The sequence below is a fragment of the Anabrus simplex genome, chromosome 14 (genome assembly GCF_040414725.1).
Source record: "Anabrus simplex isolate iqAnaSimp1 chromosome 14, ASM4041472v1, whole genome shotgun sequence".
Lineage (NCBI taxonomy): Eukaryota > Metazoa > Arthropoda > Insecta > Orthoptera > Tettigoniidae > Anabrus > Anabrus simplex.
Genome location: NC_090278.1, coordinates 31,529,586 through 31,545,857, shown reverse-complemented (window position 1 = coordinate 31,545,857; position 16,272 = coordinate 31,529,586). Strand labels below are relative to the sequence as shown.

Genomic DNA, 16,272 nt, shown 5'->3' with positions numbered 1-16,272 from the left:
TTTCTGAGCTACTTATCGTCCATGTTTCACTTCCATACAATGCCACGCTCCACACGAAAGTATTCAAAAACATATTTCTAATTCTTATATCTATGTATGAAGTGAGCAAATTTCTTTTCTTAAGAAAGCTCTTCCTTGCTTGCGCTAATCTGCACTTTATGTCCTCCTTATTTCTGCCATCGTTAGTTATTTGACTACCCAAGTAACAATATTCATCTACTTCCTTTAAGACTTCATTTCCTAATTTAATATTTCGTAATAGTACTTCAGAACTCTTAAATTATGCTTTTCATTTCTCATATCACAGACCAATAATTCGCCGAGTTATGACGCACATTCCAAGTGTACCACGTTCTATTGCAGAAAATTTATTATCCACATATTTTTTCCTTTATTTCTAGTATATAAGTCTACTAAACCCTCAAAATCCTGCGCCATTACAATAGTGACAGCCTACCACCAACTTTTTCTTGATAATGTTGAAGGATTTGAAATATAGGTACAGTAAATATATGATGTGCCGGCCCCGTGGTGTAGGGGTAGCGTGCCTGCCTCTCACCCGGAGGCCCCGGGTTCGATTCCCGGCCAGGTCAGGGATTTTTACCTGGACCTGAGGACTGGTTCAAGGTCCACTCAGCCTACGTGATTAGAATTGAGGAGCTATCTAACGGTGAGAAAGCGGCCCCGGTCTAGAAAGCCAAGAATAACGGCCGAGAGGATTCGTCGTGCTGACCACACGACACCTCGTAATCTGCAGGCGTTCGGGCTGAGGAGCGGTCTCTTGGTAGGTCTAGGCCCTTCAAGGACTGTAGTGCCATGGGGTTTTGGTTTTTTTAAAATATATGATGTACAGGAGAGTCGGAAACGACGTGAAACTGATGTATGAGCGTCGGAGTGTTGGTCATACTGATAAACATGGCCCGGATGTTTATGCAGTAATAGTTTAGAATGCAAACTTACTGAAGCGAGTAACAAGTAGAGTCTCCCTGCACGACGGTAATGTTATGAAGTTTGCATAAACATTAGGGTTCTAATGGGCAGAACCCCTAGTGTTTATGCAAACCTCGTAACATTACCGTCATGCAGGTAGACTCTACTCGTTATTCGCTTCAGTACGTTTGCATTCTAAACTATAACTGCATAAACATCCGGGTCCTACTAATAAACAATTGAAAAAATAATTAGACAACTCGCGCCGTTGTCATATTATCTACTGCTGAATTTAGCCAATCAGATCAGTTCGCGGGTAGTGTTGCTAAACCGTGGCTTGAGAGCGTCAATAGAAGAAATAAACTTCTCCAGGGGAGGGACTTAAACAAGGACCTCCCTGCTGATAGACTCGGCCAGTAGCAACCACGCTACGGTGGTGCTGGCTTCATTTCTCAGCATGGCTCTCAAGCCCGACCAAGCCAAATGCAGATTTAACAATACAGCCTCGTAAAGCCCATTTGAAATCATCCGCGAAGCGATCTGATCGGCTTGCTTCAGCAGCTGATAAAAAGTCAATGGTGCGAGTTATCGGCGTAATTTATTCAAATTACTAATCAGTATGACCATCACTCTAAGGCCCATATTATCAGATCACATTGTGTCCTACCATCCTGTATGAGTTACGAAATATTTCCTTCTTACCTGAACCGAGCTCGATAGCTGCAGTCGCTTAATTGCGGCCAGTATCCAATATTCGGGAGATAGTAGGTTCAAACCCCCACTGTCGGCAGCCCTGAAGATGGTTTTCCGTGGTTTCCCATTTTCACACCAGGCAAATGCTGGGGCTGTACCTTAATTAAGGCCACGGCCGCTTCCTTCCCACTCCTAGCCCTTTCCTGTCCCATCGTCGCCATAAGACCTATCTGTTTCGGTGCGACGTAAAGCAAATAGCTTCTTACCTGATGGTTGTGGCTATTGGAGATGCTGTAGCCTACACCCCTAATAAGTATTATATGAGACGGCTTGAAATGTTCGACGCACATTCCCGCCACATAAATCATACCGCCACTTCGTCTTCTCCTTCTTCTTCTTCAACAATTTGATGAAGCATTTTGCTGTCATAGCTCGTTTGGCAGCTGCAGGTGCACCCTTCATGGGAAAGTGTCTATCTCCCTTTTCGCTCTGTAGATGCCACCACAAGCCTGAGGGGAATAGTGTAATTACCCAGGACTCATTACACGTCACTTGTTACATGTACGTGTAACTCGTATACTGCTCTTCGGATCTCACTTTGTTGCTAGGCTGAGGAATATGACCAGATTAGCGGTATCTGTCTTCCTAAAAACATTGTGTCTTAACTTCCAAAGCGCATAGAACGCTAACTCCGGAACTGGAGCTAGGTCAGTTATTCCATAAAAAGTTTTTATGGCCGTAGATATTAAAATCTCTGGAATAGAACCAGCTTTTGGGTGGTTAGGCAGTGTGCGTTTGCATAGTTTCAGCCAGACTTGCCATTTGGGCTCATTAGTTTTATTGGCACGCCCCTCCAAGATTCGGTTTCTCCATTGGGAGTACATATTTATCAAAACGGAGAATTAATTTCTCCCTTAGAAGGTTAACAATCCCTACTTGCTAACACAGCGGGGCCACGCAGTTGGTCTGCCACTGCTAAACAGAGTCTACCCCCCAAAGTAGCATTTCTTACGAGACAAGATGTGAGGGATGAAACACCGTAGCAACAAACTGCACATGAATTAATAAAGAAGACTGTATAACAAACCAGATATAGAAATAAGGAGTATTCGACTGCGATGGTTGGGACATATAAAAAGAATGACAGAAAGCAGTACGGTAAGGAAAGTCTTCAGTGAGAAACTAGAAAGACATCGTATGAGAAGAAGACTGAAGGTCAGATATTTGGACAACGCTGGGGAGGATTTGAGAACGATGGGAGTTAAAATATGGTAAACCAAAGAAGTCAACAGAGAAGAATGGGCCAAGGCCGTACAAGGGCTGTAGCACCAAGAACTGGATTGGACTTGGTCAGTATTTGAACTTTATTATGCATCACCCATCCTTTGACCTTTCGCTTAATCTGTGGTTTTGTACTTTCTTGAATTCTAAAAGATGCATCTTCGTACAGGCCATGAAGGCCCCTGGAGGGGTGGAAGGTATAGGCTTACACCATCCGTAACCTCGGCACTTGATGGGCCACCTTTGCTCCCAGGAATTAACCTGGTAATCATTTTTGGTGTAGGCTGAGTGAACCTCCATGTGCACCTCCGGAAGTGGAAATCTCATCTATTAAATTTTACGACTTCCTAATGGGGAATCGAACCCACATCCTTCCCTGTGTTGAATTCTAATAAGCCACTCTATTGTTTCAAATGCGTTTTTGAACATTTTGAAGCAACTTATAGTCTGTACGTGGTGACATGCGAAAGAAATTTTTCTCACTTTTTCGGACGACAAATTTCTGACATGTTAACTATTTGGTATTGTTGCGGCGTAGCGCGAAAACGATCGACGGTAGGGCAAATGTTTATAGGGACTTATCGTACTTCCCACGCGTTTGGGAACACTCTGCGTATGTATGGATTAGAGATGGGGACAAAAAACACAGCAGTGTCCCGTACCGCCTGCGCTCTAACGGGATTGATCTAGGTGTATGAGAACCTCCGGAGCACCGCTGGTTAGCTGATTATTTCCACTACAGGAGAAGGTGATTGCTAGTTCCCTATACTGGTTTCAACGTTCCTTTAAGCTACAGTAGTAATGGATTGCGGAAAACGCTTCTCTATATGACAAATGTCATAAATTATACAACAATAACATTGAAATTACAGTTGCAATTTCACAATCCTTATTCGGAAATAATCTTTAAATTTATCTTCAGGGCGAAACAATGATTGAAACATTGTACGCCGTGAACTCAAAATCTCCGACTTTTTCTTTGTTTTTCCCTTTCAACATCTTCATCTAACAGAACAAGAACTAACATGTGATGGATCAATTGCGTTCGGCTGGACCAACGCTTCACAGACAGGTTTTGACAATCAGCTGTCCAAATGACCAGGCGTGCTGAGTGCACACACGATACATTCTTCTAGGAATTTCCTCTCTCCGCATCTCTCTTCCGGTAAGTGTGAACAGACCTTTATGTGGAACATAGCATTTTTAGGAACAGGAAAAACCGGAACTTTTCCACAAAAAAGAAAGAACACTTTCGCCCATCTCTGGTAGGTACACTGTATGTATGTATGTATGTATGGACAACTCCGAGCCTGCCACTTCCCCTCCAACGCTGTTGGCAGACTGCTCGTCCAGCTGGCGACTCTCACATGTTGTAATACTGTACCTCCCTTCGCCCCTCCATCGCCGTATCATCACTCCTTATGGATCACGGCTCAGACCGCACATTACAATACGGGCCACTGGCGGTCAAGAATACGAATGAAAAAAGGGGAGACCACAAAGTGGGAACTGGCTACGTTTTTTCTTTACGTTCAGTAGGTCCCTTTCCGAGAGACAACTCTCTCCATGTCTTAGTAACCACCATCTCTCTCTAAGAAATGTAATGTAGAGGAGTTAAATAAGAATACTTTCAGAAAACCTGACTAACGCAACAATACAAGTCAATCACTTGGAAGAAAGAGTCAACAGAACAAGTTTAAGAATTTCTGTAAAAATTGTGGAATATTTTTTTTAAATATTCCACAATTTCTAATAACAGAAATTGGTCGAATAAGCAAGGTAAAGAATTTCAGATATTTGGAAAATCCGCTGTAGAAGAAAGGATACAAAAGATAGAAAGAGCATACGGTATAACTAGGAATATCTACAATAAAAAGTGTTTACTTAAAATCCCCAAAATGAAATACTTCAACACAGTAGTCAAACCGGAATGCCTACAAGCTGAAAAAATTAGAATTACTGGAAGAAGAATTATACGGAAAATACTGGGTCCGGTAAGAACTAAAGAACTAAGGAAATCAAGAAGTAATGATGACATACATCGGAAAACAGAAAAAAAAGGACAGAAGCAATACGTAAGACGCGATTGATATTATTTGGGTATTTGTTGTACAGAATGGCTCCCGTGAGATCTGCGAAGTTAAGCAACATTGGGCGTGGTCAGGAGTTGGATGGGTTGCCGCGCGCTGTTGGTGGGGGGTAAGGGAATTGATAAGCGGAAAGGAACTGGCCACCCTACCGCACGTAAACTCCGGCTCAGGAACACCACTGCGGAGGTTCGGACCTGCCTTCGGGCAGAATACAACCTTACCTTACCTGTTGTACAGAATGAAAGACAACAGGTTAAGCCAACAGATCTTCAAATATCTTTGGAACAAGAAGTGAACAACAACCTGGATTCATGAGGTCAAGAAATATTTGCAAAGAAACAATGTAAGAGAAGAAGCAACAGAGGGAGATATTTTAAAGAAGAAAATGTTAAAAATGAAAAGATTCGAGCGTTGGGGGGGAAAGGAAACATTTTAAATATTATCCGAGGAGTAGGAAGAAACGGAGTGAGAAGATGAAGGACTCTTGGAGGAAGAAGGGAAAATAAAGAAATAAGCATTGAAAATGTTACCTGGTGCCTAGAAGACAATAACCGAGAAAGAACAACAATAATAATAATAATAATAACAATAATAATGAAATATTTAGCTTTCGCAGATGACATGGCGATCATCATTAAGAATCAGGAAGAATCCAGGTATGCTATCGAGACATTACTCAGAATAACATCACAGGCAGGCCGTCAGATATTATTCGAGAAAACCAAGTGTACTGCGCATTTTAGCAAAAGTTAAAAATAAAACGGCATGTGGGAAAATCTCACAGCAGGGGCGTACTGGGGGGTACTGAGGGCTACAACCCCCCTTCCATGGAAATTTTAGAAAATGAAATTAAAGAGAAACTGATAATAACCTATAAAATAAATAGTCATTCAGAGACGTAATTGTAAAACTAACATATCTGTTGAATCTACGTTCTATGAAGCCTCGAAAATCGGACTTCAGATTTTAAACTGAACATACAATTCACTGTAAAACTGTTGCCCTTGATCGCATAGTTCTTGTTCTGTGTTTTAATGTAAGATTCTGTAGTGTACTGCAATCTGAATATCAAAATAAGTGATTTGTATCAGTGTTCTTATATAGGAGACAAGTCAAACATGAGCGCAGCACGCGTGTACCTTCAATTATGTTGTATCAGCATTTTGTAACTATAACAGCACCCCCCCCCCCCCAATGGGCCGATCTTACTACGCTGCTGTCTCACTGGTATCCTTTTATTTAATACCTTGGAAGAATAATTCATCCTTCACGATTAGACAGTTTGGGCAATATGAAAAGGGCCTCAGAACTGCAGAGACTAACTTGGGATCACCACAACAAACAAATAACGTCACGCTATGCTAAATTCAAACATTACATTACAAAACTATTATTCTACCGGAACATCTTTAGGTATCAGAAACCTTAACTTTAAGAGTTAAGTCTAAAATTCCAGATATTGAAAAACAAGAGCGTAAAATTATTAGGAAAATTTTCAGCCCCATACAAAAAATGGAATATGGCCTAAAAGGCGAACTGCAGAGCTCTTTAGTCACACAAAATAGTTTCATCAATACTATACGGAGGAGACGTATGAAATTTTTTGACACTTCTTTGGGATGTATAACAATAGACTCATAAAAAGTTTATTGTGTTGTTTGAGTCATCAGTCCATACACTGGTTTGATGCAGCCCTCCATGCCACCCTATCCTGTGCTAACCTTTTCATTTCTACGTAACTATTGCATCCTACATCTGCTCTAATCTGCTTGTCATATTCATATCTTGGTCTACCCCTACCGTTCTTACCCCCTACACTTCCTTCAAAAACCAACTGAACAAGTCCTGGGTGTCTTAAGATGTGTCCTATCATTCTATCTCTTCTTCTCGTCGAATTTAGCCAAATCGATCTCCTCTCACCAATTCGATTCAGTATCTCTTCATTCGTGATTCGATCTTTCCATCTCATCTTCAGCATTCGAGCGAACCTGATTGCATTAAACATCAGGGAAGACATCATGAGAAATCGCGAAGTGTTCAGGACCTCAGTAAATTAACACACATTTGTGGTATGAAATTAAATGGCGTATGACGTTTAGTTCCGGGAGTGTCCGAGGACATCTTCGGCTCGCCAGGTGGAGATCTTTTGATTTGACTCCCGTAGGCGACCTGCGCGTCGTGATGAGGATGAAATTATGATGAAGATGACACATACATCCAGCCCCCGTGCCAGCGAAATTAACCAATGATGGTTAAAATTCTTGACCCTGCCGCAAATGGAACCCAATAACCCTGTGACCAAAGTCCAGCACGCTAACCATTTATCCATGGAGTCGGACACATTTGTGGTGAAAACTAGCAGCTGTTGTCAGAAAAAACGGAAGAGGCAACACAGTGAGTTCATGAAGAGATTCTGGAAGAATAAGAACGCAAAAATCATCAAGCCAATGTACAAATTCCAACACACTCCATGAATGGGCGCAACAAAATAATAATAATAATAATAATAATAATAATAATAATAATAATAATAATAATAATAATAATAATAATAATAATAATAATAATAATATACCGAGCAAATTGGCCGTGTGGTTAGTGGCGCTCAGCTGTGAGCTTGCATTCGGAAGACAGTGGTTTTGAACTCTACTATCGGCTTCCCTGAAGACGGTTTGCCGTGTAAAAAGTCGACTGTCAGTAAAATAGGCTTATAGACCCTACATATTCATTACTTCATACAATGAAGACTGCTGAGCAGAGAAAGCTGATATTGAGCAGAAAGGAAATCTTCAATCACTGTATCTAAGAAATTATTGCCATATTTAAAAAGTAATAATGTGTTTAACTCTCCAATTTCTCTTAAAATGTCCCCTCTTTCCCCGCGACCCCTCCCTGATTCACCTGGTAGACAGTGACCATATCGGGGAAGACTCCCTGACAGAGAAACGAACCCTACTCCTTCCGGATGAACTCATCACGCTTTACCACCTCAGCTATACAGCTCCTCAATGCTTATAATATAGCCTATTTTGGCAACAATGGAATACCTTCTTTGTGTTCTTTATCGATTCCTACATCTGAAGACGGCTGTATTCTCAAACATAACTATTTTCTTTCGAGACTTTGGGCCAGAAGTCCATCTGAGCTGAGAAAGATGAAGCCTGGCGATAGTAGGGAACGAAACTAAAAGATTCCAATCAGAAGTAAAACGACTCCGACAGTGGACCAACTGCGGCCTAGCGAAACACATAAAACGCGAGCTGCAGAGAAAAAAGCATGTGACGTAGAATTGGCTTCAGCACGTGACGCAACTCAGCGCTGTCTTCCGACCAGCACAGAAAATAAATAAATATAGGAAGAAAAAACAAGACAAACATTGATAGAGATGACTGATATATAGACTGGGAAAGCCTCTAGACAGATTGAAGTATATTGTGACAGAAGGCGTCTATAAAAACAGGAAGGGATATTATGTATCTATTACGATGTATGTGAAGACTGGGGCACGTCATATATAAGTCAGATGAATAAGCTGGCGACAGATATAAATATTCGCAGAAAGGCAAGAATTATTACGAACAGTAAAATACATTCCCATAACAGGAGTAACGATCATTTATGACGACTCTGTATTCCATATTGCCCTACTGCATTTCATCTTGTGTATGCCATATTCACTAAATGAAAGAAATCGGTACCTGGTACTTAGTGACTTAATAACAACACTGATATGCATTTCAAAGTTTCTCCTGCTACAAGGGGAAATATTACTGATTCTCGCGAAATAAAGTGCCCTGAATCCATATCAGTGTTCAGATTTTTGTACCAAGTCAGGTTTTCTTGTAATTTTGAATAGAAAATCGAAAATGTCTCAAAATTAGCAAAGTTAATCATTGAAAGAATGCATATAATTTAATAAGAAAATATACCTGAAATGACTGCTTTTAATTGAATAATGATTAATATTATTTTTGTTTATTAATTCCGAAAAAATTCTCATGGGTTTATGAATTTCGTTCATTATTTCTTCTCTAATATTTCAATTTTTTAATTTTGTTTACAAATTTACTTTTCTTACTTTTACATTCTGAACATAAACCTTCAATTCTAGTTCGTCCATTTTTAGTCGTAATTCTATTAGGTTGAACTTTTTAAGTAATTTTTTGAATTTCAAACACCAAATATGCTCATACATTTATTAAGAGAAAAATATAATACGATTATTTAAACAATACCTTCATCGGTAACTATAGTTTCTTTCCTTGTAGGACTATACAGAATTATTTCTTCAAAATTGTAGCATCTGAAGGAAATATCTTAAGACAATCACCAATTTTATATATAAATGTATTGTTAGCACTAACTTTAACTGGCTCATTTAAAAATTAAAGGTCTTTCAGTTTCGTCTATTGGATTATCAGTAAAAACACGACAATATTTATTAATATAACCACAACAATATATATTTGGAAAAGTCCGATCAGGACCCCAAACCAAAATAATTATATTCCTTATATCTACTTCCTAAAAAATTTGTGGGATATTTCTGTAACTTCTTTTGTTGTAAAATGTTTATTTATTTCAATTTTATCCAACACTTTTCTATTTATTTCATTTATCTTTTTTGACAAACTGTCTATATCACTCTATATAGGCGCAATTTTAATTTTTTTAAAAATTGAAGTCTGTATTCATATTTCACTATTGTGCCCCGTTTTATGTAATTCTTACAAATAAGAACGGAAACAACATTTGAACAACAATTTCAATAATGTCAAATTAAGTATGTTATATATTTAAACGTGTTTCAACACCAGAATAAAAAATTCAAGTGTATAAAATTACCTATTAAACACTGAATTATTTAAAAAAAAAAGTACTTCAGGTGTCCAATTTGTCGGTCAAAATTTTGGGCCGTTTTGATGCCCTGCTATGACTTTTAGATATATTCGTCTTTTAGCACCAGCAATAATCCTCTAACATTGCTTCATTCCACTTGCCCTAGTGTCTTATTTCCATCATTTTTAATGAAATCTTTCAAAAAATAGCACTCATACAAACGTAGAAATAAATTGATTTTTTCTTCAAGTATCCTTTCAATATTAAGCAAGAAGAAATAACTATAGGATACTTTGTACATAATTTTCAATTTCAGTTGTTTTATAAGACTTTAGTGATTCAGTTATGTCTAAATTACCAGTTTTAAAGTAATAGTAATACTATAACTGATGTAAAGATACATATTGTTTTCAGTATTCGGCCATGTTTATGAATTTTTAAAAATTGTATTTTTATTTTTAAAATTGGACGTGATGAAACAAAACTACATATGCACATTGTAACTACACATAGGGGGAGGAACTGAAAAATATAGAGAGTTTCTCTGTAGCAAAAGTTGTTGAATATCAGTGTACTATTTTAGGAATAATTAGGACTTCTAATTTTCTCGATAAGATACAAATTATTGAACTGCATTCTTTCTTTGCATTGGATATTAATTTATCTCTCCTCTTCCACCTTACCACCAAATTTGACCAATCTGTTGTTTGTAAGTCATCACGAATCTTTAAGGCCTTTATCCTTCACCAGATCACAAATACCGCTAATTCGCCTAATAGAGATCTAAAGATATTTCTCCCTGGAGGAGTACTCAAGAGGCCATTTATCAATCAAAAACAGGATATTTAATTGAAAAAATGTTTAAATTAGTATTATTTTCCAATTTTCGTGGCCCAGAACGAATTTGAATAACGCTTTAATTTCATGCCGCAATTCATTACCTACACATAACATCATACAATCACATTATCTACTGTATTCATATACAGTATTGTTGTTAAGGTACTTTTTGTCTTTGGACACCCTGCAGCTGTTGCAGGAAGATTGTATAATAATAATAATAATAATAATAATAATAATAATAATAATAATAATAATAATAAACAATCCTAATATAAATCAATTTCAAGTGTGAAGCTAAATTAAGTTAATATTACAAACATATAGAGAGCATATCCATCAGACAAGAAAAAAAGAAAACTTATATTCTTCAGTCACATAGTTAGGATGGACAACAAGAGATTGAACTCAAAAATTTTCTATACCATTTCTAGAGGGAAGGGTACAAATTCTAAATGGACGAAACTCGTTGGAAGAGAGCGAAAAATTTTAAAAATTGATCCCAAGGATATATTCAACAACGATGAATGTTGAATGCCGGCCAGAACATCCGACACTCTCCAGTCGCTGACAGTTAAAACATTGCGTCAGGGAAGGAAAGCAACCCATAGCGCAAAGATGAAGGAATACTCGGCTAAGGTGAAAGCTCACCAGAGTTAGGAATCACGTAGTCCAATGGTCCTAAACAAACCAAGAAGAAGAATTCAGATAAACCTAATTAAATTGGATTTTCAGCTAATGTGGAATCTGACAAATGAACAAATTCAATTCAGTTTTATTATCACATCACTCTACCAAGAGCATCACGACATACTTGATGGCACAAACTATAGCTCTCCAGATTTCTCGGTGTTGTGTTGTATGGATGGCTTTATGCATTCTCTTCCCCATTTCGATTTGGACATCTCGCTCTTGGACGTTTTCTATTGATTTTGCCTTGGGAATCCATTTTCCTAGATCCCTAATTATTAAAGAAACGTGCCTAAAATATCGAAGAAATAACGGATCAATCTTTCGGATAGGTGTGTGTTGATGGTCAGTACTTTTACAATTGATAGGCGTACATAAGTCTTGTTATGAGTCCATTTATACAACCACTAATGATCTTAGATTATCCACTTCCTTGCATTAAGTGGGCGTTACAAAATTGTTGCAAAGTTTGGGCTGGGAAGACTTGCGAGAAAGGAGACGAGGAACTCGACTAAGTAGTATGTTCTGAGCTGTCAGTGGAGAGATGTTATAGGATGACATTAATAGACGAATAAGTTTGAGTGGTTTCTTTAAAAGTAGGAAAGACCACAATATGAAGAGAAAGTTGGAATTCAAGAGGACGAATTGGGACAAATATTCGATTATAGGAAGCGGAGTTACGGATTGGAATAACTTTCCCAGGGGGATGTTCAATAAATGCTCAATTACTTTGCAATCGTTTAAGAAAAGGCTAGGAAAACAGCACATAGGGAATCTGTGATTGGTTGATTGATTGATTGATTGATTGATTGATTGATTGATTGATTGATTGATTGATTGATTGATTGATTGATTGATTGATTGATTGATTGATTGATTGATTGATTGATTGATTGATTGATTGATTGATTGATTGATTGATTGATTGATTGATTGATTGATTGATTGATTGATTGATTGATTGATTGATTGATTGATTGATTGATTGATTGATTGATTGATTGATTGATTGATTGATTGATTGATTGATTGATTGATTGATTGATTGATTGATTGATTGATTGATTGATTGATTGATTGATTGATTGATTGATTGATTGATTGATTGATTGATTGATTGATTGATTGTGGACCGTGGCTCTATAGCTTTCCATTCGGAAGACGGACAGGGTCTAGTGCCCACCGTCGGCTGTCCTTTGAACGCTTATGCATGGTTTTCCATTCTCCTGCACTAAGGCGAATGCTGGAACAGTTCCTCGTATGAGCTACAGCCAGCAACTCTCTCCGAACATCTCCTTCACAGAATCATATCTCCTGGCCTGAGAAACGGCAATACCGTTTAGGAGGCCCGCCGTCCCCATCAGGGACGGGATTAAAACTTGAGAAGTTGTAGTCTTGGACTGAGTAAGAAGTAGTAATGATTCGGATAGCCATCACTGAGAGTCAAGAGAGTACAAACATTCGATGTGATCTTCAACTTCAACTTTTCCACAATCAACACTGATCTGCATTTAGGGAGTCACTCACGTGGTAAGTTGTTTGCCTAGTCCATGCTTAAATAACTGCAAAGAATTTGGAAATGTATTGAACATTTCTCTTCGTAAATTATTCAAATCCCTTCTCCTCTGCCTATAAACAAATATTTGCCCTATTTGTCCTCTCGAATTCCAATATATAGGTCTTAAGCCGACGATGGTAGGGGAAAGGTCTAGGAATGGGAATATAGCGGTCGTGGACAGCCCCAGCATTTGCCTAGTGTGAAAATGGAAAACCACGGAAAGCCAAGGCTGCTGACAGTTGGTTCGAACCCACTATCTCCCGAATACTGAATACTGGCCGCACTTCAGCTATCGAGCTCGGTCAACTTTATCTTCATATTGTGATCTTTCCTACTTGTAAAAACAGTGCTCAAACTGTCATTCCACGTTATCTCTCCAATAAGGCGACACTCCGGATATAAAAATTGAATTTTGTTGAAACATTTTTATGACTGAAATTTAAAGGATAGCTTTTCTTTTTTCTTGTCACGAAGTTATTCCGCTGAATTCAAACAATTTATCACTGTAATAATGCTTTGTTTGCGAATTGTAATTTTACATTTAATTCCCATTTTCCTCCCATGATGTTCTGCCTAATGTAACATCATTTATATGGTATATGTATCACAGCTATATTTGAAACCAGCGTATGGAATTTTTGATTGCAACATTTTTTCAAGTAGTAGGAATTTTTGTCCGCCTCTGTGTTTTAGTGGTTAGTGTGATTAGCTGCCACCCCCGGAAGCCCAGGTTCGATTCCCGGCTCTACCACGAAATTTGAAAAGTGGTACGAGGGCTGGAACGGGGTCCACTCAGCTTCGGGAGGTCAACTGAGTAGAGGTGGGTTCGATTCCCACCTCAGCCATACTGGATGTGGTTTTCTGTGGTTTCCCACTTCTCCTCCAGGCAAATGCCGGGATGGTACCTAACTCAAGGCCACGGCCGCTTCCTTCCCTCTTCCTTGTCTATCCCTTCCAATCTTCATGTCCCCACGCAAGTCCATGTTCAGCATAGCAGGTGAGGCCGCCTGGGCGAGGTACTTGTCATCCTCCCCATTTGTATAATCCGACCCAGAGTCTGAAGCTCGAGGACACTGACCTTGAGGCGGAAGAGGTGGGATCCCTCGCTGAGTCCGAGGGAAAAACCGACCCTGGAGAGTAAGCAGATTAAGAAAGAAATTAAGTAGTGATTTTTAAGTCCGAAGTTTTAGAACGGAAAAATTACACAAACTTTAGTACGATATATCTCCTTATACAAATTATGTACAGAAAAAGCGATGCGTAGTGCTTTCAAAGAAAGTATTATTTACCTAATTACGAGTTTACATTAACATATTAAATTTCATGAAAAAATGGAATTAAACATTTTAAAAATATTTTGACAAACTATTATTTGTATACGAAGGGTTTATGTGAATGTGTTAAACCTTAATGAAGTGATTTTGTCATCACCTTTTTTGTACCATTTTGTATGTATTTTAAGAACCTTTCCTGCCCCTTTTCTGACCATACCTCCCACCTTAAAATCCTCTCTCTACTAATGATACCGGGCGAGTGGGCCGAGCGGTTAGAGGAGAAAGTCTGTGGGCTTGTATCAGGGAGATAGTGGGTTCGAATCCCACTGTCGGCAGCCCAGAAGATGGTTTTCCGTGGCTTCCCATTTTCACACTACGCAAATGCTGGGGCTGTATCTTAATTAAGGCTACTGCCGCTTTCTTCCAACTCCTAGGCTTTCCATATCCCATCGTCGCCATAAGAACTATCTGTGTCGATGCGACGTAAAACCACTAGCAAAAAAAAAAAACGATTTTCCGCCAACGATACTATAACCGGTTATCTAGACCATGTAGATTGGACGCGCTAACGATCGTAGCCCAGGCGGGTTACAACTCAGTTAATGCTACTGTAACATAGTTTATGTGTAACTGTCATCTATTACAAATATGCATATACTAAGTTTAATAGTCTCAGATAGAACTTCAATTTTGGAGTTTAATATAATTAGGTAGTCGTATTTGAATTTGTGATCGTTTTAGTAAACAGCAAAAAGTCCGGCTCCGTGGGTGAATGGTTAGCATGCTGGCCTTTGGTCGCAGGGGTCCCGAGTTCGATTCCCGGCAGGGTCGGGAATTTTAACCTTAATTGGTTAATTTCGCTGGCACGGGGGCTGGGTGTATGTGTCGTCTTCATCATCATTTCATCCTCATCACGAAGCGCAGGTTACCTACGAGAGTCAAATCAAAACAGACCTGCATCTGGTCAGCCGAACTTGTCCTCGGACACTCCCGGCACTAAAAGCCATACGCCATTTTATTTCAACAGCAAACAGCCAGTGAGGCGCTGGCCTGCTGACCCCAAGTTGGCAGGTTCGAACCTGGTTCAGTCCAGTAGTATCTGAAGGTGCTCAATTGCGTCAACCTCGTGTCGGTGGATTTACTGGCACGTTAAGGAACTCCTACGGGACAAAATTCTGGCGCCTTGGCGTCTCCGAATACAATATCATTATTATTAAAAGGCGATCATTTGCTATTTCTTGCTATTCATTTGATATAATACTAGCTGTAGTACCCGGCGTTGCCCGGATAGTTTCTGAATATTTACCTTTAAGATTTGCATTACCAGTTAGTTATGTGTGATGTGAATTTATAGAATTACTTTTTGACTTTCTGATTGATATGTTACGATCTATTATGATTGTAGTTTTAGAATTATTTAGATGTGTTTGATTTCAAGTTTTCGATTTTTTAATTTTCGAGTAAAACTTTGTCCTTATGGAAGCTCGGATCGACTGGGAAGTATTCGATCCTGTCAAAAATTATGTGATAACTGTATGTATTTAGCCGTCGCACTATAGATACGATGTACAGGATTTCAACTGCCAATGAGACTGTCCCCCTGCCAATAAGGGTGCTAGGGGTGTCTTACCACCACGCGGTTTGTCTCCTGATACTAATTGATAAGTGTACCAAGTTTGGTGAAATTGCTCCAGTGGTTTAGGAGGAGATGTGTCATTTACAGACCCACACGCACACACATACATCCATTTTATGTATAGTAAGACTAAGAAGAAGAAGATAATAATTTTATATATAGTTTTTCGATTATTTTTATATCTCACCCCCTTCGCCCCCCACTTCGACTTGCAAAAAATCCGGAGTATTACTATTCATCTCAGAGACCCTGAAGTCTATGGATTAGAAACTGTTTTTAATTATTTCTATATCTCACCCCCTCGCTCCCCACCTAAAAGGGGGCTCAACTTGGACTTTAAAAAATTCTGGAGTATTACTTTCCAACTCAGCGATCCCGAAAACTATGAATTTGACACTATTCTCGATTATTTTTATAACTACCCCCCTGAAGCCCCTCCCT

The 16,272-nt window shown here is 38.9% G+C and overlaps 1 protein-coding gene across 1 annotated transcript in view; it reads right to left on the bottom strand.

Annotated features, from left to right (window-relative positions):
* LOC136885394 (uncharacterized) overlaps positions 1-16,272 on the bottom strand; it is a 682,520-nt gene that overhangs the window by 537,778 nt on the left and 128,470 nt on the right. The gene's annotated exons all lie outside the window — the stretch shown is intronic.